The 17,300-nt window shown below is 38.2% G+C and overlaps 1 protein-coding gene across 9 annotated transcripts in view; it reads left to right on the top strand.

Annotated features, from left to right (window-relative positions):
• Positions 1-17,300, top strand: part of LOC124244249 (cytochrome c oxidase assembly factor 1 homolog) — a 91,430-nt gene that overhangs the window by 39,267 nt on the left and 34,863 nt on the right. Inside the window, exon 1 of one of the 9 annotated variants that reach the window (XM_046670720.1) lies at positions 9,877-9,953. The exons of the other annotated variants lie outside the window; for them this stretch is intronic. The gene's annotated coding sequence lies outside the window, so the exon portion shown is untranslated. Of the gene's footprint in view, positions 1-9,876; positions 9,954-17,300 lie in introns of those variants that run through there. 9 annotated transcript variants of the gene reach the window in all.

Below are 17,300 nucleotides of genomic sequence, written 5' to 3'. Positions count from 1 at the left end.
CTATTTAATTTATTTCTACTATGGTCTTTCTTATTTCCTTCCTTCTGTGAACTTTGAGCTTCATTTGTTCTTTTTCCTAGTTCCTTGAGGTATAATTTTAGGTTGTTTGTTTGAGATTTTTCTTTTTTCTTGATGTGGGCATTTATCTCTATGAACTTCCCTCTTAGAACTGCTTTTGCTGCAGTCCAAAAGTTTTGGTATGGTGTATTTTCATTTTCATCTGTCTCAGCTATTTTTTTTGATTTTTAAAATCATTATGCATTTTGATAAGAACAGTGTTGGAGAGAGTATCATGGCCAGGAGCTAAAATCTTTAAGGAATGAGGTTGGAGGTGTCATGTTAATGACTGCCACAAGGAGAGTTAGGGATTGTGTGGTCTGATAATGTGAGATTGAAAGATGCAATTTTAGAGAGGTAGGTGAGACCATAGTTTGGAAGTGGCAACAAGAAATGAGAACACCTACTCTGTCTCCAGGCCTGATGGAAGGAGGAGTGAGAATGAAGACAGCCAGGACTGAAGAGGGCTGCAGAGAGAGCCAGGTTTCAGTTGGCAGTGGCTTTCAACCTTGGCTGCATGTTAAAATCACCAGAGAGGCCTTGTAAACATACCATTTCCTGGGTCCCTGCACCCTCTGAGATTCTGACTCAGATAGTCTGGGGTGGGGCTCAGGCTTAGGTAATTTTTTTAACTCCCAGGTGATTGAGTGTGCCGCCAGGGTTGTGTCCCAAGCAGGAATGTTCTGAGAGAAGGCTGAGTAATTGGGGATGATAGGATGTGTTTCTGAGGGCCTAGAGAAAGGGTTCTGGAGTTTGAGATGGGTGGGGCATCTTTTCAAAGTTTACTGGCCCTTCAAATTTCTGTGAATTGCCTATTCATTGCATGACTCTTTTTTTCTATTGGTAAATATTTGATTTTTTTTTTTTGGTGTGAGCTTTTTATTGAAGTATTACATGGATATTGAAGTACACCTGCACACATCGTGTAATGAGCACCCAAATCAACAAACAGAATATTACTCTTACCAATTTCACCTCACTCCAGCGGGACTCCCACCCACACTTGGAGGAGCTCTGAGGAGGGGCCCACGGGTGGCCTTGTACCCACAATCCATCTCTTTTTCAGAGGGTTCTTTCCTGTTCTGTGTCTCGAATTTCAAACAAAACCGAATCTGAGCCTTCTACAGTGCAAGCTTTATTCAATGGCCAGAGAATGGAGAAGTGGGAACTTAAGTTCACAAATCAACTTCTCAGCTCCTGGGGTGATTAAGCAATTGTTGTAAGGGGTCTCGGTAATGAAGGGGAGGAATATTCATAGTTATTTGGGGAAATGGACAGGCTTTTCAGGGGAACAAGGGTGCCACCTCTTTTCTTTTTTTATTTGGTTATATCCTGCTGTTGCCATGGCAGCTGTAAATTATAGCACCTGTGGGTGTGTTGTGTAGCATGGTAATATATGACAATGAGTGTATGATAAGCTGTAGGGTCTATGTCAGGTCAAGTCAGGCTGCCATGTTGCCTTCAGCTGGTTTTAACTGGTTTCAACTATATGTCTCAGTCATCTCCTTCCTCTCTTTGTGGTTTCCTGTAAGCTGAAGAGAATGTGTTAGGCTTGTTCTGAGCAGGGCTGTGGTTAAAGTCTTATGGGGTTGGTGGGCTGGGTAACATTACTAGCACCCAGAAGCCACACTTGCACCGCCCCCCCCACCCCCCCCAACACTTCTATTCACTATCCCCTCTACTTGGGAAAATTTGATTTTTAAAAAGGATCTTATGCTGCCTACCTTGAACAACAAGATAGATTTCGTATCAAGCTCTACTGGCCTTAGGTTATATGGTAAACCATATATATTTCTCTTTTGCTGTTAAGGTACATAGGATACATACAAAAGGGCTTGAAAAAATTTAAGATAATGTTTTTTCATCTGAAAACTTGCCTCTTGGCAGTGCAGTGGAGTTGGAGACACATAAGAGACCCTGTCCTTTTCTGCCTGGTCTTTCATTAGCTCTACCCCTGCCTGATCGGAATGAGCTAAAACTTCTGGCAGGTGGAAACGTGCTCTGAGTGGTAGGGCCTCACCCAGTTGGCCAGGACAGTTTGGGTCTTCCACGCCTGCCTGACTGTGGTTCTGAGTCTAGGGTTAGGGCTTGCAGAACAACTGTAAGCCACGTTTGAGTCAGAGAAGAGCTCTGAGGAATAGTTACCACCGTTTTTCTTAACTATGAAATATATTGAATAAATGTAAATTGTCAGATTCTGCTTTTGGCATTGGTACCTATTAATTTCCAGTATTTTGACCACGCTGTTAAAAAAAAAAAAGCTAGATTTTTTTTTTTTTGATTTGTGATGCAGCTTTTTTTCTCCCCAAATCTCCCCAGTACACAGTTGTATATTTTAGTTGTGAGTCCTTCTAGTTGTGGCATGTGGGATGCTGCCTCAACATGGCCTGATGAGCAGTGCCATGTCCGTGCCCAGGATCCGAACTGGCCAAACCCTGGGCTGCCGAAGCAGAGCGCGCGAACTTAACCACTCGGCCACGGGGCTGGCCCCCAAAAGCTAGATTTTTGATCTGTAAAATGACCAACACAATGAACTTAATTTTTCATTTCTTGACAGAAAGCTGGGAAGCAAAAGCTGGTAGGCCATTATGATGAAGACTTTTTGCTACTGTCAGGAGCAGGGAATAACAGTTTCTTTTATTTTAGCTATACCTTTAGCATCTGCTGAAGAATAAACCTGATTGAAAATAACACTGTAAATATTAAAGACAATTGGAAAAAATGGTAAGGACAAAAATACTGCTTGCTTGCTTTTAAATAGTCACTTTGTACCACATTCTCTACAATTCTTTGAAGTTTAGATGAGTACGATATCAGAATATTGTTATAAATAAATGTATCAATAACTTATCAAGTTTCTTGAGTGAAGTATTTTCATCTTCATGTCCGTCTCCTTACCTGTTATAATAGTGACATAGCTCCGGTGCTTTGTGAGGTTGTATGATAGTGAGTAAAGACAGCTTAGTATGTTAAATGGTCACATACCAAGTCTTCTGAGGTCTGGTGCAGGATGTGGATAGTGGGGGAGGCTGTGTATCTGTGTGTGGGGCGAGGGGCAGGGAACATGCGGGAGCTCTCTGTACGTGCTGCTCAATTTCTCTGTGAACCTAAAACTGCTCTAAAGATAAAGTTTACTATTAAACAAACGAAAAAGTAATTTTCAGCCTTTGTTGATGGAATGTTGCAATCTTTAACAATACTTTGTAACATAAAGTTATTTCCTTATCCATCATAAGGCTTTCATTTGACAGTATACGGCTGTTTCTTAATATTTGCTGTCAGTGAATATGAAAAATAACTAGCCGTCATCCTCTCAGATATTCGAATCTTGTTATTTTACAGGTGAGCAAACCTAGGCCTTTAGAGATTGTGGGGACTAGGGCTCAGGTTTCTGAAGTTTTAATTCATTGTCACCAGAACCACGAATTTCATTCCATGATCCTTCCGTAAATACTCTATTCCTAAATCTAGCTGATGTCCTTAAAAATGTTGCCTCCATATAGTTTTCTTTTGTACATTCACTTTTTAGAACAGGCAATCATTTATAAAAAAATAAAACTGTAGCTGTCTTCTCTCTGTGTAAGTTACCTGGGTAAATTTATTTCTCAATTTTCAAAGACTACCTTACTAATATTTATATATGTTAATTGAGGCCAAAAAGTGGACATCTGGATTATTATATTGGAGGGGATTTCCCTTTACTTTTAGGTTGACTGTAATTCTCCCTACTTTTTAGTGTTCCTCTGGTAAATTTGGGTAGGATGTTAATAACCATAATCAGTTCTTTCCAGGAAAAAGAGCCTAGGTAGTGTTTCTAGGGGTTTAGTTGTATTGAATACCTGAGAATTGCTACAGTCAGTAAGTATTTACATATCATGGATAATGTTCTTGTGTAATAGGGATTAACTACATAATATATTTCAATACTTTACTTTTAAAAATTAATATTCTGAGATCATGTAGAATGGCCATTCATTTGATTAATTTTTCCTTTTAAGGTTGTGTTCTAGGTGTTTATTAATCTGCTGGTTAGCAGTTTCATAACTCATAAATTATTCATCCTGAATGATACTTTCTACTCCCTGGGAACTGGTTCTTTCACCTTTCCCAGTCCTTCCTCCTGAACGCAAAGATTGGTTAACCTTCTAAAATTTTATTTCTTTTCTAATAGTACAATATCATCATTTTATATATTTTAATTATTGGAATCATCAAATATGTCATCTATTGGCTGTTTTTTACTTAAATGGATTAATTTGAAAATTGAAGTGATGAAGATGCTATAGTCCGATGTTTCCACACACTTACTGTTTTCAAGGTATTATTTGTTTGGCTTCAAAATTAAAAAGTCTATTTTTCTGTTCTTCATTGCCCTGGGAGGATGAAATGCTGAGCCCTGGTTTCAAATATAAGGAAAGTAAACTTCTGGTCTCTCTTTCTTTCTCCTCTGTATTACATCATGGCATTTTGACTTGGAAGAGACTTTCAAGGATGATTTGGATCAACTTTTTCAATTTAAAATGAGGAAAGTAAGACCCAGAAGTTAGGTGACTTGCTTGAGTAAGACCTTATTGCTGGTCTCAGATCTTGGACTCTGGTATCAAACCCTGACCCTCACCCCCTTTTTTTGCCTTTTGTGGCCCTGATGTTTCCCAGCCACTCTATTCTGGGCCAGTCTAATTTGCAGTACTGTTGTTGTTTTCTTGGCAGCCTTGTCCACACTTCTTCCTGAAGACCTATAAAAGCATAGACTTGGAACCACAATGGTTACCCATATTTCCCCCAATCTGTGCTGTTTTCCCCCCTATATACAACATTGCTTTATCCATGCCAACCAGCGGAGAAGGCCCTATGGAAGCTGCTAGGGGCACTGTGGTGCCCCCTCCACCCTTTCCTCTGCCCCACCAAGATGTCCACATCCTCATCCTTGGAACCTCTGAATGTTTTAGGATACATGGCAAATAAGGTTGCTAGTCAGCTGGCCTTAAAATACGGATGTTATCCTGGATTAATGTAGTGATCCCAGTGTAATCACAGGGTCCCTAAAAGTGGTGGAGGGAATTGGAAGACAGAACCAGAGAGATAGCAGCATGAGAAGGACTAGGCCTGCTAGCTTTGAAGATGAAGGAAGGGGCTACGAGTTAGGGAAAGTGATGACCTGTACAAGCTGGAAAAGACAGAAAAACAGATTTTCCCATAGGGCCCCCAGAAAAGAATGAATCCTACTGACACCTTGATCTTGGCCCAGTGAGATCTGTTAGACTTCTGATTAACAGAACTGTAAGATGATAAATTTGTGTTGTTTTAAGCCACTAAATTTGTGGTGATTTGTTAAAGTAGCCATAGAAAACTAATACAAGCACTTATACTGCTCCTCAGAAAAAGTCACCCACTTTGCTTCTCCCCCTTCCCTTATCATCTGGTGATTTCCTTGGCTACCTTGATTTCCCTTACATATCCTGGCTCCATGTTTCTCATCTAGATGCTTGGATAAAACAACCCACTGTAAGACTGTTGACTCTAAATGAGCTGTGACTGTCCTTAGGACACCTCAGTATTCGCTCATTGACTTACAAAACATAACCAATGTTAAGAGGATACATAAAATTTCAAAACTTTTCTGCTGTTGGCTGCCACTTTCCAGAAATTCAAGGTCAGATACTGATCCATACTCCTAATTGCCCTGCCCTAATCCTCAAGAAATTATTTTTGTCATCTTGTGATGTTTATCAGGGAAACTACCTGTTTGGTTACAAATGCAGCTGCTCATGGCGTTGTTATTCATGATGGAGACTGAGCGAGACACGTATCTTGTTTCTTACCTGACAGAGGGAGAAAATGCTGGGCCGTTCCCTGGTTACCTATTTTATTGGGCTGACTTGCTCAGCAGGCTAAAGTGCATGTTTGACAGCTCAACTTGCCCAATGTGGCCAACACTTCTATTAGCTCCTGCAAATGATATGTTCCTTGACTTGATGCAGCACCAAGTTTTTTCTCATTGCCCAATGGCTGTTGTTGAGTTAATTGGTTTTGGTGGCTCAATTTTTAGAAGCCTCAGTGGGTCAGTGTGGATGAAATAGGTCAACTGACTTTCCCATCCCTTTTCAAACGAATGTAATTCTTTCTGTGGCTGAAGGCTTGAATTCACCCAAAGTTTCTGTCTTCTCAGCAGATTCTATGTTAGGGCTACCAGAAAGGCAGAATCCATAATTCTGAGTTTCTGCTCTTGCTTACTTCCTGGCAGGGAAATTTTTTTTAATTGATGTCATAATAGTTTATAACATTGTGAAATTTCAGTTGTACGTTATTATTTGTCCGGCACCATATGTATGTGCCCCTTTACCCCTTATGCCCACCTCCTAACTCCCAACCTCCTTCCCCTCTGGTAACTACTAATCTGTTTTCTCTGTCCATGTATTTGTTTATCTTCCACGTATGAGTGAAATCATACGGTGTTTGTCTTTCTCTGTCTGGCTCTATCTCAATTAACATGATACCCTCAAGTTCCATCCATGTTGTTGCAAATGGGATGATTTTGTCTTTTTTTATGGCTGAGTAGTATTCCATTGTATATATATACACACATCACTTTTTCTTTATTCATTCATCCGTTGCTTCCACGTCTTGGCTGTTGTGAATAATGCTGTAGTGAACATAGGGGTGTGTAAATCTCTTTGAATGGTTGATTTCAAGTTCTTTGGATAAATACCCAATAGTGGAATGACTGGGTGTTATGGTATTTCTATTTTCAACTTTTTGAGAAATCTCCATACTCTTTTCCACAGTGGCTGCACCAATTTGCGTTCCCACCAGCAGCGTATGAGGGTTCCCTTTTCTCCATATCCTCTCCAACGTTGTTTTTCGTCTTGGTAATTATAGCCATTCTAACAGCTGTAAGGTGATATCTCATTGTAGTGTTGATTTGCATTTCTCTAATGATTAGTGATGTTGAACATCTTTTCATGTGGTTGTTGGCTATCTGTATATCTTCTTTGGAAAAACATCTATCCTCTGTCCATTTTTTTATCGGGTTGGTTGTTCTTTTGTTGAGTTGTATGAGTTCTTTATATAGTTTGGAAATTAACCCCTTGTTGGAAATATGATTTGCAAATATTTTCTCCCAGTTGGTGGGTCTTTTTGGTTTGTCTGTGGTTTCCTTTGCCTTGCAGAAGCTCTTTAGTCTGGTGAAGTCCCATTTGTTTGTTTTCTCTTTCATTTCCCTTGCCTGAGTAGACATGGTATTCAAAAAGATCCTTCTAAGACCAATGTCAAAGAGTGTACTGTCTGTATTTTCTTCTAGGAGTTTTATGGTTTCAGGTCTTACCTTCAAGCATTAATCCATTTTGAGTTAATTTTTGTGTATGGCAAAAGATAATGGTCTACTTTCATTCTTTGTGTGTCACTGTCTAGTTATCCCAGCACCATTTATTGAAGACACTTTCCTTTCTTCCATTGTATGTTCTTAGCTCCTATGTCAATTAGCTGTCCATGTGCGTGTGGTTTTATTTCTGGCCTTTCACTTCCGTCCCATTGATCTGTGTGTCTGTTTTTGTACCGGTAACATGCTGGTTTGTTTTTTTGGGTTTTTTTTTTGAGGAAGATTAGCCCTGAGCTAACACCCCCCCCCCCATCCTCTTTTTTCTGAGGAAGATTGGCCCTGAACTAACATCTGTGCCCATCTTCCTCTATTTTTATGTGGGATGCCTGCCACAGCGTGGCTTGATAAGTGATGTGTAGGTCTGTACCTGGGATCTGAACCAGTGAACCGCAAGCCACTGAAGTGGAGCACTCAAACTTAACAGCTACACCACTGGGCTGGCCCACTGTGCTGTTTTGATTACTGTAGCTTTGTAGTACATTTGAAGTCAGGGATTGTGATGCCTCCAGCTTTGTTCTTTTTTATCAGGATTGCTTTAGCTATTTGGGGTCTTCTGTTGCCTCATGAATTTTAGGATTCTTTGTTCTGTTTCTGTGAAGAATGTCATTGAGATTCTAATTGGGGTTGCACTGAATCTGTAGATTGCTTTAGTTATAATGGACATTTTAACTATATTTATTTTTCCAATCCATGTGCATAGAATATCTTTCCATTTCTTTATGTCATCATCAATTTCTTTCAATAATGTCTTAGAGTTTTCATTGTATAGGTCTTTCAGGTCCTTGGTTAAATTTATTCCTAGATATTTTATTCTTTTTGTTGCAGTTGCAAATGGGATTGTATTCTTGAATTCTCTTTCTGTTAGTTTGTTATTAAAGTATAGAAGTACCACTGATTTTTGCAAGTTGATTTTGTACCCTGCAACTTTACTGTAGTTGTTGATTATTTCTAATAGTTTTCCGATGGCTTCTTTAGGGTTTTCTATATATAAAATCGTGTCACCTGCAAACAGCAAGAGTTTCACTTCTTTCTGGCAGGGAAATTTTTTATTGATGAAAAATTTCTTGATCGACTGTGAAGTGAGGACCTTGCTGGGCCCTCCTTCCTGCACTATCCAGGAATTTCCCAGTTAAAGGGAAGAGGATATTCCATATCTTTGTAGACCTGAGGGACGTTAGTCAGTGTCACAAACCAATGAATTCACAGAGACAGTGTATCGTTGAGTCCTGCTTTTTTCTTTTATCCATTATGATAATCTCTGTCTTTTAATCATAGTGTTTAGACAACTTACATTTAATTATCCGTATGATCAAGTTTGAATTTGCCATCTTGTTCTTTGTTTTCTGTGTGTCTCATCCGTCTTTGTTCCCCTTTTTTTCATGTTTTCCTGCTTTCTTTTGGATTAATATTGTTTTGTGATTCCATTTATTTTTTTTTAAAGATTTTATTTATTTCCTTTTTTCTCAGCAAAGCCCCCTGGTACATAGTTGTGTATTTTTGGTTGTGGGTCCCTCTAGTTGTGGCACGTGGGATGCTGCCTCAGCGTGGCCTGACGTTTGCACCATGTCCGAGCCCAGGATCTCAACCAGAGAAACCCTGGGCCGCCGAAGCGGAGCCTGTGAACTTAACCACTCGGCCCCTTGTGATTCCATTTTATCTCCATTATTGGCTTATTAGCTATACCTTTGTTTATTTTTTAATGGTTATTCTAGGGTTTATAATATATATCTAACTTTATGAGTTTACCTTTAAGTAATATTCCCTTTCCTTTAAGTAACATACCATTTCACACCAGAACCTTACAACAATATACTACCATTATACTCCTCCTTTGTGCTATTTTTGTCATATTTTACTTCTACATGTTATAAACCCATATACTTTGTTATTAAGTTTGATTTAAACAATTAAGTTTTTTTCCTGCTTTATTGAGGTATGGGGGAAAATATAATTCATTCATTAACTGTTAAAGAACCTTTATCAGGTATTTTGAATTTTCATGTCAAAATTATTGTTGAGCACACCTAGGGAAAATTAAATTCAATTTACATTTTTGGCTTTATTTATTATAAAACTTTCAAGTGATAGTAATTTTGGAGTATAGATTTCACTTGGCTTTTTTATTCTTCAAGCTATTCAAAGAATTTTTAGGATGCCGGTATATTTTTAATCTATTTTCTCTCTCTGATCTTTCTCCCTCAGGACAAGTATGATGGATTTGTGGTTGTAGTTTTAAGTTTGAAGCCATCAAGGAAGCATTTAAAATGTCTTTAGGCAAGCTTGTTTTCCCTGTCTTCTTGTCTTGTAGTGATGAAAGCTAAGTGTCTCTTTTTATGCCTTTTTTAAAAATATGTCATCTCTAGATGCTGGCAAACAAGTTGGAATTTGAATGACCTGTGAAATCTTTCACGACAGTGACTGCAATGAGGGAAAAGGAAACGCTAGGGCAGATTCCGAGCTAGAGCCGATGTAATGCAACCCTGGGAGGCAGTGCTGGAACTCAGTTAGCTTTGAGCAGGTGAGTTAATAGCAGAGGGTATTTGCGAGAAACAAGTGTGGATAACAGAAGAAAAGAAATGGAAACAGTAAGACCATTGATAATAAAATACAGGCAGGAGTAGGATTTGGGGCCTCTGTGGAAATCTTTAGAAGCCAAAGACTCTAAAAACCAAGACTGCTTCATTTTTCTTTTGATGTAACAGTCATTAAAAAATAATAATAAAGCTCAGGCCTGTATCAAAATGGAAACTCACCTATATTATATCAATGTTGTTTTTTAATCTTTGTATTATAGCATAGAGCAGCGTCATATACACAAGGCCTTGTGCATTTCATTGAAAACAAAGGCAGGCATACTTGGAACTGAATCGACCGTTGTGGCTGTGAAGATAAATATAGCACTTTTCAGGTAGTGAACTCATGAATAATCAATGATCCAGCAGAGGACAAAAAGTGACATATGGCAGCCTGGTGTGGATTAAGTGTGATTGTCACATTCCCCTCCCCACCTTTTCCCTTCTCTAATTTACTGAAAGAAACAAAGCCAGCCTCACACAGCCAGAACACAGAACCTCTGGAAAATCTACTTAGGGAAAGTGTTAACAGAGGAGTTTATTCATTAAATATCTCCTCTACTGTTTGGTTGTTTTAACAGTCCAGCCCGTTGTTTGTGTTAATTGAAATTTTATTCAAAATGAAAATTTGACTTGAATTCTTCAAATAAAGTTAAACTGGTAAAGTAGTTTTTTTTTTTTTAATTACCACTACATCAGTATCTCCAAATACATAACACTCAACCAGTTTGCTAATTTTGTTGAATGGTTCTCTGTAAATAAACCACAAATGCATTGTAGCTGTGTATAAACAAAAATAGAAGGCCGCCTTGATTTTTCCCTTTGTGTCAACCAACACTTTCTTGAAGATACTGATTTTATTATTTTTCACAAAAAATAACCAGATTTAATGGAAATTCCTTGGTAACACTGATGTTTTTAGAACAGTGTTCTGAGGAGCGGTTAATGGGGAGGTGTTTGTTCACAGCCCAGACAGTAACTCTGCTGCTTTAAAACATCAGTCTGCCGTGGTGGCTACTGAAGGCTCGAGTGTTTAGTCCAATAAGTCAGTTCCCACCTTGGATTTGCCTGGCTTTGTACCACGAATTTGATTCTGAAAGATTTAATGTTGGAGAGTCTCTAAATAGCCCAATTCTCCAGTTCTCTAAATTCCACTCTAGTCTTTCCAAACCCTTGGAAATTGGCAGAGGAATTAACAGTAAGTTTTGATTATGTACATGTGATATGAAGTCATATAAAGAATTACTTTTTGTTCTGAATGGCTCCTCCGACTCTCCCACAACCCCAAACAAGGTTCAGGAAACTCGCTGTTAGAATTGTAGATTCCCATCTGAATGTGAAATATTTGTTGATTTGTTTGTAAATAATGTGTATCTTATGTTGCGGAAGTTTTAATGAGAACTCAGAAATGAAGGTCTGATTTGGGTTAGAGCTGTAATATTGGACACCAGGTGATGGTGAGTGGGCCAGAATTCAAGTCTGTGAGAGTAGGATGTCCATGGCGCATCTCTGTCCCTCTTTCAGAAGCACTTAGACAGTGATTTCTGTGATACAGTTGGCCACCACTGGGAGCTGCCATAGTGGAGAGATTACTAGAGACACGCTTTTTTTTTTTCTTGGTGGCTTAGAGAATCCTCTGACTGTCTTCACTGATGGCTTCCAGAGGGAGTAAACATGAAGGGAATATAGTCTAAAGTTTCTTCAGAACTCATTCTCCCTTTGGTCCTTTTGCCCATTCCAGATGCTGAATGGTGTTGCAGGCTACACTAAAGCTTTTGGATTAGATCAAGAGCATGGTCATTAGCACTAGAAAGAGTGCCACTTTTTGAGCTAGTAGTCAGGTATGATAGTTAAGAACATGCACTGTGAATCTCTGCTGAAAGATGGTGGTGATATATTGTATTTTTCAAAGATGGCTGTACTTCTAACCGCCTGCTCTTTATAGTCTGTCACCTTGGCACTGCTCCATTGAGAGGAGGGGGTCTCTGTCCTCTCCTCTTGAATCTCTACAGGCTTGTGATTTGCTTACGACTAATAGAATGTGGCAAAAGTGCTCATGATGTCCGGGGCTAGGTCAGAAGAGGCAATTCAGCCTCCACCTTGTTTTCTGGGGCACTTGCATTTGGATCCCTGTGCTGCCATGTAAGGTGTCCTGCTATTTCTGAAATTGCCATGCTGTGACAAAAGCCCAGGCCACAAGAGAGGCCATATGTAGGTGCTCCAGTTGACAGCTCCCGCGGAGATTCTAGCTGATGGTAGCATTAATAATCATACATGTAAGTGAAGATTTCCCCAGTTGATTCCAACCCCCAGCCATCGAGTCATCCCTAGCTGTTCAGTCTTCTTAATTGTAGCCTCAGACGTCGTGTGGTACCTTTGTGCCCTGTCCACATTCCTGACCCACAGAATTTGTGTGTGCTGAAATTGTTTCTCAAACCACTATATTTTGCTATAATTTGTTATACAGCAATAGTAACTGGAATAAAAACCTTGGCAAATTACTTGACTTCTTTGTCCCTTAACTTCCTGTCTTTAAAGGCTGATGATAATAATAGCATTCCCTCAGAGAAATGAGTTAATACACGTAAAGCACTTATAAAAGTAACTGGAACGTAGTGAGGATTTATTAAATCTTAGCTATTAACTAAGAGAAATCCAGTAGATTACTAAATGTTTTGGGGAGACTAGTCATGTTAGAAATAGTGATTCAGCTTGACTTTATTAATGAAATGTTCATTATGATATGTAAAAAGGAAAAAAATGACGTAATTTTTCTTAATTTGGAATCTTTTCCATCCATTGAGGAGATGGGGTTCTGGTAATTGTCCTTAAGAATATCAATGGGTATGGTTTGGATGTGTCCTCAAAATAGCCATGGCTTTCCTTAATTGTCTATTTAGAGATACCATCTGTGAATTAAACTGAATGCTTTTGAAACCTCTTTGTATCATTGCCTTTGATCACATTCTGGAATAACAAATTCTCTATGTTTACTGGGTAGAGTGGTTAGAGTAGAACTTTAAAAAATCATCCTAAAATGATCTCTTTCAAATTTTAAAGTGATATGGAGAAGAAATGTGTTTACATCACCATGTATAAAATCATTATCGTAAGCCATTTTAAATGTGTACGGTCATTACAGTAAGTCCTGATCTTCATCTTTCTGGTGTGAAAGAATTCTAATTATTTCACTCTGTGTGTCACTTCCTGTCACCATGACATTTTGGTTGACTATCTTTTTAAACATGGAGAATAAAATATCAGTTTCTTTGTTTAAAAAAACTGTACTTCATGGGGATGGCCCAGTGGCGTAGTGGTTGGGTTTGCATGCTCTGCTTCAGCAGTCTGGGGTTCATGGGTTTGGATCCTGGGTGCAGACCTACACACCGCTCATCAAGCCGTGCTGTGGTGGCGTCCCACTAGAAAATAGAGGAAGATTGGCACAGATGTTAGCTCAGGGCCAATCTTCCTCACCAAAAAACAAAAAAAAACCCCAAAAACTGTACTTTAAAAAATATTTACTTTAAGCTATCTATGTGTGGTATGCCTTCTTCCATCTTCCCATTAGAATACTCATATAGTCCTGTAATAGCACTGAAGAGTAACGTAGCAGTCAGCCATTTCTTAGTTTTAGAGGCATTTCCACTAACTACTTGCTATGTTGAATTTGGAGCAGACTGAGAAGGCCTTAGTGGTCTGTTGATGCTTTGACTTCTAAAACAGGATAATAAAATTAGATGGGAAGATCAAAGAGGCTTTGATCTATTTCCATTGTTTATTTATACCTTTGAGACACAGGTTAGCATGAATGAGCATTGGAAACCTGTACTATTTCCTTCATATTATGTATTTCATGATATATCACAGGTTAATTAACCTGACTAGAGATTCCTCTGTCTAACCCCCACTTCCCGACTCCCAACCCCTCCAAACGCCTCCAAACCCACCTTCAACACCATGCTTCATACATCCATTCATAGACTAAATTGCCAGTATGCAGTATGGAAGAGAATGAAAAGAAACTGTTAGAATATTGCGTTCCAGGGCTGTGATGCAGCTGTAGAGGTGTTCAGAGGAACCCTGAGAGAGTTGTGTTCTTAGCATTTCGTATTAGCATTTATTTTTTCTGTTAAAAGACAAATTACAGCATATTCCTAATAATATAGGAATGAATTCTCCTCATAATATGAGAAGAGGGAGTGATAGAAGATCCCAAATCAGTCCAGCACGATTGTGCTGTCTGCACTGTGCTGTTTGTACTGTAAATTCAGCCATGGCCTGTGTACATCAGGCTGTACACATTAAACTTGATCAAATTAAAATGTGAGGAAAATTTCACCATCCTATAGATAGTGATGAGAATCAAGGGTAGTCTGCATACTCTGCCATTTTAAACATTGTATATTTTCTTTTTGCAAAGATAATAATCTTCATGGAGATTAAGAAAGAAATATGTAGCATAAAAGAAGAGAACCATTACCAAAAGATGAGGAAAGACTTAAAAGTAATTCTGAATATGTTTTATGGTATACAGAAGATATTTATGGAAAATCTCAGGTTTTATTCTTAGCAACAGAGCAAAAAATATGACCTCCAGGAAACCAAAATGGAAAGGCATAAGGAAAAATCAGAATGAGATTTTAGGAGTCAGAATGAAGAACAACAAAATAAAGTGAAAATGCAATAGCAAAATAAAAATCTGCAATGACAATTGTAAATAGCAGGGCTGATCCTGCAGAAAATGGGATCAATCCTATATAGAGTGTTTGAGATTGTTTAGAATGAAGGAGAAAATGGTGACAGGGAAATGAAGCGATGAGGGTGAAGATAACAGATACTGAGGACAGAGAGAGAACCTACTGATGAATAATAAGGTGTTCCTAAAGGGGAAGTCAGAGTGAGTGTAAGAGAGGCAAAAAATAAAAGCAGAAGAAAACTTTCTTAAACTGAAAAGATTCTGAATCTGCAGGTCCAAAGTGTAGGCTTCATTGTATTCTAGGCAAAATGAATGAAGATAAATCCCAGTCTTTCTGAATTCTGGTAACATTTATAATTCTTAAAGAAAAAAACTCAAAGATTCAGAAACAAATAGTTTACTCTAATAGTATACAAGTCAGTCTTACTTTACAGAAGATTTTTATTTATTCTTTAATGGATTCATTGGGCTTCTGAAATCTATGATTTGATGATTTCATTAGTTCTAGAAGAACTTTAGCCATTATCTCATCAAATGTTTCTTACTTTTGCCATTCTGTCTTTCTTCAATTTGTTTTGAAACTCCTATTAAATGTATTTTGGACCTTCTCACGTATCCTGTGCATTTTTTATCCTCTCTTCTGCATTTATCATCTTTTTGTCCACCTGTCCTGAATCTTGTATGGTTACTTCCAGTGATATGCTGATAAACTGGCTCACCAGAGAAAAATAAGCCCAAATTTGTGGCATTTGTTGATTTCCGTAGTGTAAATATTCTCAAGGGCAGTTTCAGGCAGCCAAATGACTTCACTGAGGCAGAGTCAGAAGGAGCCACATAACTGGCCCTCACAGTGTGGCTCACGCAGGCTCCAGCGTACCTCTAGGCTTTTCTCCTGTCCTCCTGTCATTAAGTATCTCTTAAACTGCATCAAATCTGCTTTTAAACCTCTCCATTCAGTTCTTAATTTGGGTTATTATATTTTATTTTTAGTTCTAGAGTTTCTAGGGTTTTTTTTCCTTTTTTCAAATGTGTCACTACTTATAGTTTTCAGTTCTCTGCTAAAAATTACAACTTTTATTTATCCTATCATAGAAAACACAGTTGTTTTTTAGTCTGCATCTAATAATTCCAGTTTCTAAGGTTTTTTCCTGATCGTTTTTTCCTGCCTGCTGTTTCTGCTTTTTTTTCATTCTTGTTTAGTTTCCTTGTGTACTCCATTATTCTTGACTGGGGTCTGGACATTGCATTTGAAAAATTATTTATGAATATTTTTAGGCCCACAGGGTAGGTATTTAGACAATTTGCATTTGCTTCCGATAAACACTTGGGAGTATTCCAGTCCAGACGGGTTATAAACCAAGTTCAAAGTATGGTAAAAGCAATCTGCTCCTAGGCTGTAATCTTCTTCCGGTTATTCTCACCCTAAGGATGTAGCCCTTTGGGATTCCAGCTTATTGTGAGGAGGGTCTTAGGTTAGATGTCCCTCAGCTTTATTTCTATATTGATCACCCCTGAGAGTTAGTGAAAGCAAAGGTTCTAATTTTTCAAGATCAGCAAAGACCTCTTAGAGGAAATATGGCTTCAGAACTTGCTTTCCATGCTGAATTTTCATTCCTCTTTCACTTTTTTTTGATTGTGGTAAAATATACATAACATAAAATTTACCATTTTAACTGTTTTTAAGTATACAGTTCAGTTGCCTTAAGTGCATTCACACTGTTGTGCAAACATCATCACTCTCCATCTCCACAACTTTTTCGTCATCCCAGACTGAAATGTACCATTAAACAATACTCCCCTTTTCCCCCTCCCCCCTGGTAATCACTTTTTCTACTTTCTGTATGAATTTGACTGTTCTAGGTGCCTCATATTAGTAGAATCGTGTATTATCTTTTTATGTCTGGCTTATTTCGCTTAGCATAATGTCTTCAAGATTCATCTATGTTGTAACATGTATAAAAATTTCACTCCTTTTTAAGGCTGAATAATATTCCTCTGTGTGTGTGTGTGTGTGTATAAATATATATACCATATTTTGTTTATCCACTCTTCAGTTGATTAGGCACTTGAGTCGCTTCTATCCTTTGGCTATTGTTTATAATGCTGCTGTGAACATGAGTGTACAAATAGCTGTTCCAGTCCCTGCTTTCATTTCTTTTGGGTACATACCATGAGTGGAAGTGCTGGATCATGTAGTAATTCTATTTTTAGTTTTTTCAGGAACCACCATACTGTTTTGCACAGCAGCTGCACCATTTTACATTTCTACTAGTAATGCACAAGGGTTCCAATTTCTTCACATCTTCATCAACATTTGTTATTTTCTGTTTTGTTTTTTTTAATAATAACCATTTTAGTGGGTGTGAAGTGATATCTCATTGTGGTTTTGATTTGCATTTCCCCAGTGATTAGTGATGTTGAACATCTTTTCATTGGCCATTTGTGTATCTTCTTTGGAGAAATGTCTATTCATGTCCTTAGCCCATTTTTGAATTTGCACATTTTTGTTGTTGTTGAGTATTAGGAGTTCTTTATATATTCTGGATATTAATTCCTTATCAGATATGCGATTTGCAAATATCTCCAATTCTATGGT

This window comes from Equus quagga, chromosome 8, assembly GCF_021613505.1.
Source record: "Equus quagga isolate Etosha38 chromosome 8, UCLA_HA_Equagga_1.0, whole genome shotgun sequence".
Lineage (NCBI taxonomy): Eukaryota > Metazoa > Chordata > Mammalia > Perissodactyla > Equidae > Equus > Equus quagga.
This window is presented reverse-complemented; position numbering and strand designations above follow the sequence as displayed.